The 7,196-nt window shown below is 44.8% G+C and overlaps 1 long non-coding RNA gene across 1 annotated transcript; it reads right to left on the bottom strand.

The window, feature by feature from the left end:
- Positions 1-1,738: 1,738 nt before the first annotated feature.
- LOC133222585 (uncharacterized) lies at positions 1,739-6,680 on the bottom strand. Its single transcript, XR_009728317.1, has 2 exons — positions 6,606-6,680; positions 1,739-2,114 (listed from the first exon to the last, which is right to left on the bottom strand). It is a non-coding gene; the product is annotated as an uncharacterized LOC133222585 (long non-coding RNA).
- Positions 6,681-7,196: the final 516 nt, after the last annotated feature.

Here is a 7,196-nt window from a genome sequence, read left to right as displayed (position 1 = left end):
GAGTCTCTGTTCTAACGTGGCCTGACCTACCACAAAGCTGGACCTTAGGGAGAGGAAAGATTTTGGAAACAATTCCAAGCAGGAAAGCCGGACAGCACTGGGCGGTATGATGGCTGTCACACACATGGAAGGAGAGCCAGTGCTAACACAGACCAGCAGCTTTCATCAGAGAGTTTGTTTTCATGATCAGTTTAAGGCAACCTGAGTCTGCTTCCTCCCTGCCATGCACAGCCATCAGCTCTCTTGTTTGGGTACCAGTCATCACAGGGTTAGGTGCAGTGCCAGGCTGTCCTGCTGACCCAGCTATAAACCAAAATCCTGACAAAGAAAGGTTTTCAGGCAGGTAGAAACTGATCCTTCTCCCCATCCCAAGTGCCAGCACTGAGAAGGGAGGTGGCAGAAAGATGGAGCCAGATGTTCAGGGGATGAGAGGCCACCATGCAAACCCAAAGCATAAATCCCAGCACTCTAGAGAAATGTAATTCATTACAGCTAGACAAAGCACATGTTCAGTGTTCCCACTGAGTACACTTAACTCAGCAGTGAACTTTCATGTGAAACACTAGAAGATGACATAAAGGAAACCAGAAACTGAACTGCAGTGGCAATGTAACAGAACCACCTGTAAGGTGACGTGTCTGAGTGCTGACCTCTTCTACTGAGAGTTCATTGTGCATCTGTCACATGAAATAATTAAAACAGATATTTGCTTTATCAGTTGCTATCCAACCCCCTGTGTGCGTACTGGGGATCCCCAGCACTGATATGATGCAAATAAAAAACCCCAACCAAACAAGGTAGAATAGTTTACTTCTAAAAGATTAATTGAGCCAACAGTATTTGTGGATTAATTATATGTATTATATATACAAATTGATACAGAAATATATATGTACACACACAAAATAAGCAAATCAGTACACTGCACAATTCCTTCTGGCCTCATGTGGGTAAAGGCCATGAAAACTTAGTGGCAGAAGTTTCATGACAGCAGATCTTTCCTTTGTGACAAACACTATAGCAGATGTCAGCATAGGCAGTTCTGTAAAGCTGGGCTGATGTGAAGTAACAAACATCCCAGTAATGAGTTCCTGAGATCATGGATTTGTGAATGCCTGATTTTAGACAATGTGGGAGTGGGACCCTTATTCCACTCTCCTGAGTGCATCAAATGATCTCATGAGCCTTCTGTACCCCTGAAAAGAAATATCAGCTTCAAGTTGATCCACCTTGGTTCACTGGTCACCAGAAACTGGCCACAAAAGACTGTAGGCAAAAGCTGCATGTCAAAATGAGACATACCTTTGTTTCTCAGATGAGTAGTTAATACTCTTTAGAAGAGAAACACAACAGCTACTTACTCCTGCCTTTTGAGACCATAAAGAAATACTGTAATCACTCAGTTCAGAGGCTTGAGCCTGATGCCCTGTACCTATGGGGTTCCTTGTCCGCCAGCATAAGAACCAGTTGAATATGGAGTGTCCTATAGCAAGTATCTCAGCCAAGCAGAGACTGTAGCCACTTCCCCCAAGCTTCTAGCACAGATGCCAGTCAGTGCAAAGGGCAGGGGCAGTTCCTGGCAGTGTGGAAATGCATCTCCCAACTGCCAAGTCATGGGAGAGTGACCTGGAATGGCAAGCTTGTCCCTAGGGCCACAGTTTCCTCACTGCAGCATGTGGACAAGACTGCTTTCGCCAAACCTCTCTCCAGAGAGACAAGGTAACAGTTCAACTTTCACTCGCTGGCCGACTCACCCCGTCCAGAAGAGTCACTGTACTGGCAGGAAGCAATGGCGTGGCATTACTCACTTGGGTATAACCCATCACACGTTTCAGAATTCAGCCTTTTCATTCATAGATGGTTTTTGGTCTTAATTTGAAAGGATTTTAGTGCAATTTGGAATCCGTGTGACAGGACCCAGCATTTCCAGTTTTTCAGACCTAAATGCTGACAGCAAGCTTTGCCCCCTCCCCAGTGTTACATGAGCTTTGATGCAGCTGCTTCAACAGGCACAAACAAGGTGACAGCTGAATTGCAGATGTTTCTGTTTCCCTCCTGCATCACTTGTGCCTGCATTAACCATGGTAGGGTTTGACTCTTCATGCCAGGGTTTTCTAAGGGAAGCAAAGGACACATTTCTGAGGGATGTGCTTTAAAAACAACCAAACCAACCAACCAAACCAAACCAAACCCCCCAGAAGTTACTGAGCTCAGTGCAAGGGTAAGCAAGATGAAATCCTCTCCAAAAGAGTGCTTCAAGTCTGAAAAGTAGTGGATCATTTTTGTGTTATAAACCAGAATAATGGGGACACAGATGGGGGGGCTTGTGAGAGGGATCCAAGTTTGTGCCTTTAGAGGACAAGAAGTGCTGTGCCCCTGATTTTGCCATGAATAAAGAGTCAATCTGGCCAGCAGCACCAAGAGAGCCAGGAAATCTCTCCTTGTCACCCATTTAGTTACCAGTCTCCCCAGATCATCACTTGAGTTACCAATATGGCAAATGAAGGAGTGATTTAGTGTCATACCAGGAATCAGGTAGAAGGTTATTTAGGAGACACCTGTTTACAAGTAGGCTACAACAGACTAAGTCTGTTAGGGCCAGTTGAAGTTACTAAGAAGATCACTGAGCTGAGAAGGGCTCGTATTTGGGTAGATTCTCTCTATTTAGCAAAGCGAGATACAGAAGAGCTGGCCTGGCAGCAGCCTTTTCTACATAATAACATCACAGTGACAGAAAATGCATGCTGTTTTCCGGCATTGAATTTCTAATTCTGGCATCTTGCTTCCCTCAAACAATTTCTGTCGCGTATGGAGCTGCACTAAAGCATTATTATCTTTTGAAAGCCTGCTTTGCAGCTTTTTGTGCTAGAGTCGAACACGAGCAGGGTTTTTGGCTTTGTAAAGAGCAGCGCATTATTGCTCCATCATGGGGAAAAATGGAGAGACTTCTTTTGAGGCAGAGAGGGAGGAAACGTAAGCATAGCTGGTTATGGGCTTGGTGGAGATGCTCTGTTCTTGTCAGTAGCTGGGCAGCTCTTATATAATATTTCTGGGCAATGGCCAGCTCAGCCCCACAGAACTGTTTTGATCAATGTTTTCTGCAAAGTAGGAGAGGACTTGGATATACCTGATATCTATGGGTAATGGAACAAAACCCAAAGATGATGTAGTTAGAGCTGCAGCCCACGTACATGGCTTCTGAACATAGCCCTTGAGACAGGGATTATATGAGCAACTCTTCCCTGGTTATGTATGATGAAAGTACAACTGAATGCTGTCTTGGATAAGAAGAATCCTAAAATGTACCCAGGGCACACAGGGAGGTAATGCTTTGCATTAAGCAGTCCCACCTGTACCCAGCAGAGAGGCACAGTCTGCAGAGCAGGAAGGGAATTCTTATTATACTCACAAGGAGCTTTACAACTCTCCTGGTTAAAAACCAAAACAGAAGTAACTCACACACCTAATCAATGTTGTTACACTAGTACCACATCCCTCTGCCACCTACAACAGGGCACCAGGTTGAGCACCTTGCAGGGAGGCCTGTGATTTGACATGCCAAACAAAGTATTTGGGAATTACTGGATAGCAGGAATCCTGGGCTCAGTGTATACCAGCCACCAGAGACAAAAATACCCCAGGATTACCTAATAACTACATCATTATTTATGGCATGCGTGTTTACCTCAGGGTAAAAGTGAATTACTTCTATTGTGAAACACCTTTCCTACTTCATAATTACCACTGCTTTGGTAAATGCTGAAAAGCCACTGGAGATGCCCCTCTTGATTCTCTGTTAAACCTGCTCTGCTGTGGTAGCTGTCACTGTGTCTAAAGGTGGTTACTCCCTTTGCTTGTCCATTGAGGCAAACTCAGCACATGGTACTGTAATTTTGGGCTTGCTGAGCAGAAAACAGTTTTGAATAGCTTGAAGTCTGGCTGAAATAGATGCAGCATCAGTATCAAATGTACTAGTCCTATGATTTCAGGGTACGCCTAAAGCAATCATCTGCCTTCTTGGATGGTCCCCTTCAACTGAACCTTCAACTCAACCCAGTGCACTTGGCATCATTTCAGCTCCCATATCTAAAGCTGTGTTGACATATACATAGGGTGCACTGTCACTGGGGACTCCTCAGTCCCCAAAAGTACCAGCTGACATCAGGAAGGAGAAAGGAAGTGGTGAAAAGTCATTACTCCTGGTGGCACTAAACCTTTAGATTGCATCATGTGAACAAGAGCAGCCTCATAAACCCTTTGTGCCTGCCTGGGGATTTGCGATTTCAGTTGTTCATTTATGAGCTGTGGCCAAATTTAGTTTCAACCTATGACATTCCTCTGTCATATTTGTTCCCATCTATATTCTTGGTTCATCCTAAATTAGCCTATGGCCCAATCGAGGCTGTAACAGACAAGGACTCAATTACAACTTGTGTTGCAATCAGGTCTGGGAACAAATGATTTCCGTTTTGTGGTGCTGATGGGAACTGTGCCCATGAAAACTTGATCCCAGAGAAAGGCAGATGGTCCCATCAACCCCCTTGATGGGAGGAAGGAGCGGTACTGCCAGAGCTGATTTTGCACTGTTGTGGTGGACTATGCTGAGAGCAAATTTCTTCCTCCATCCTTTAACCCAACCTCACATACACATTTTTGGTGGGTGGCACATCTGGCTCTCAAACTTATTGTTTCTCTGACTGACAGTTGGCAGAGGTTGGTGGGTGATTTTCATGACAAAAAGCCCTTTGTTTGGTGCTCCTTTCCAGCTAGCAGTTGAGAAGCAAAGACACACAGCAGTATTCAATGAACAAAGCACAGCTCTCTCCAGGGATATTTTCTTTTTGAGCCTTTTCTGTGCTAAAAATAGCTTTTGCACTGAAGTCTACACATTTCTGGAGAATTAATATATATATAATATATATATGTATGCATGCGTATATATATGTGCGTGTGTGTGTATATATATGTGTGTGTATATATATATAATTGGTGTTACTCCTCCAGAATAAGCATAGCTATTTTACGTTGTAGCCTATCTGCTGGGAAGTCTATTCACTTTGAACAGCCTCCCCAGAATAATCTCCAAAAGGAACTGAACAGATTGAACTCAAGCCTCAACCTCAGATTCGTCTAACCAGCCTAAGCTAATTCAGCTCAGGGCTGAATCTTATGAACGTGAACCAAACACACTTCCCATACTGCTCTCAAATAGGGAATGACTGCCTGCATTAAGTGAATGATCACTTCAGTCTTGCACAGGAATCTGTTCACCCAAGGTCACAGGAATATTCTGGCAGAGGCAAGAATAAAAAATCTTGATTTCTTGTCTCCCAATCTGCCCTTTGGGTAACTGAAACCAAGCAAGTACCCTGAGGAAGGAGATATGCAAGCACCATGCCAAATTGGGAATAGGAGGGGAAGGGAATTTGACATTGTGACAGGACAAATATTCTCTTCCTCATGGGAACTGTATCTCTAAGGCCCCTTCCAGCAGATGCTGGAGCTCAAAGAAAAGGCTGATCTTTGTTCTTGTACCTCGGAAGCGCTGGGAGCCCACAGACAAGCCGTAAAAGCAGAGCACCGACATTTCCCATCCCTTTGCTGACATCCCAGGAGAGTTCACATCTGACACCAATTACTCCACTCACTCCAGATGGTTTTCAAATACGTATCAGCAAATATTTAAGGTGTGTTTTTAACTTTTTAGCAACTGCTTTTCTCTGTGCCTTAAAGAAATGTCCATTAATAAATGGCTAAGAGAGTCAGAGGAATGTGTGATTTGCTCCCACGCCTCACTTCCCAAGTCACTTCAAGACTTTACCTGTAAAACAATTCTTCAGCATATTAAAACACATTAAAGCAAAGCTTTATTCCAGGCTTCAGCTGCCCAGCAGTGTCCCTTTGAGTCTCCCACCCAATAAGCCCAGCAGCTAGTACCTTTCTCCCCAGGTTCTCCCATCACCTCTGGCTGGTGGCATCGCACTGACTTCCCATACTTCATCACCCCACTGTGATACAGGCTTGTGCTAAAGAGGAGGCTGCCTTCATGAGAAAGGCTGGATGAACAGAAGATGGGCTTCTCACCTTTCCAACCCCTGATTCCTCACTTCTGTGACAACCCACCCATGAACTGCAGTCCATGAATCCTACTGTGTAGTGGGGTCTTTATGCGCAGCAGGCTGACTCCACCACCACAGCAGTCTAGAAAACTTATATATTCTTATCTCCCTCTGAGAAAACCCCAGTGAAATGATCAAGTAGCACCTGGCTGCTGAGAGGAGGAGCTGGCTGGTAAACCTTAATGCCACCATGCTTACTCACCCTTTGACAGAGGGCTGACAGCACACTGGTTTTCTAAGCCTGAATTTGTGAGAGGCTGAGGGCATGCAGTGGGAGGAAACAAGTGTCTGAACATGAGAAAGGCATGTGAACTGTTAGACACCGTGCTGTCATGACTGTCCAGGGCTTGCCTGGATTACTACTGTTGCACCAGTGCCTGGAAACATTGGCTGTGGGCTGAGCTGCCCCATGCTCCTTGACATGGTGCAGGCAAAGAACGAAGACTGCGCTTGTGCAATGAGCTTAGCACCACCAAAGCCACTCACCTCCAGGCATTACAAGTACACTGTAAAAATCCATTGGTAAAAGCCTGTCAGGATCTTTGGACAAGACCCAGAGCCACTCCTATGCGGCATCTGTAAGAAAAACTAGGTTATATTGCATTGCCATCAGAGGGCAAGTCCTCATAATAATGCCTGGGCCTGCTTAACTTAGCAGGCTTTAATACTGACAAGAGTTCAGGGTTCATCAATCAAGCTAATTTGTTGAACATTACCCTGCTGTCACTTATCTGGGATAATCTTTCCTGCTGGAGGAGGGCAGCATCAGGCTAACACACTTGGTCTCCCTTTGCGTGAACTAGTTTCATCTTCCACCCACCGCTCCTGCTCTATTACAGCATTAAGAATGGCCACAAAGTCGGAAAAACATGCATCAGTGCCCTTTTTCTTTCTACTTCATGACATGCCAAGGAGACAAAGAAGTCTTATTTCATTACAAATACTGTACCTGTGCAGTTTCAGCATCAAGGACCAGAGGGCTGATACCGTGATAAGATGAAACAGAGGGTTTAGGAGCAAATTCATTTTGAAAAGCCTCTGTGAAACTTGTTCCTTATAACCCTGATTTCGTTTCAT

Source organism: Neopsephotus bourkii, unplaced genomic scaffold (assembly GCF_033783945.1).
Source record: "Neopsephotus bourkii isolate Nb327-2 ecotype Australia unplaced genomic scaffold, CSIRO-AGI_Nbou_v1 NB_1615, whole genome shotgun sequence".
In the NCBI taxonomy this organism is placed as follows: Eukaryota; Metazoa; Chordata; class Aves; order Psittaciformes; family Psittacidae; genus Neopsephotus; species Neopsephotus bourkii.
This window is presented reverse-complemented; position numbering and strand designations above follow the sequence as displayed.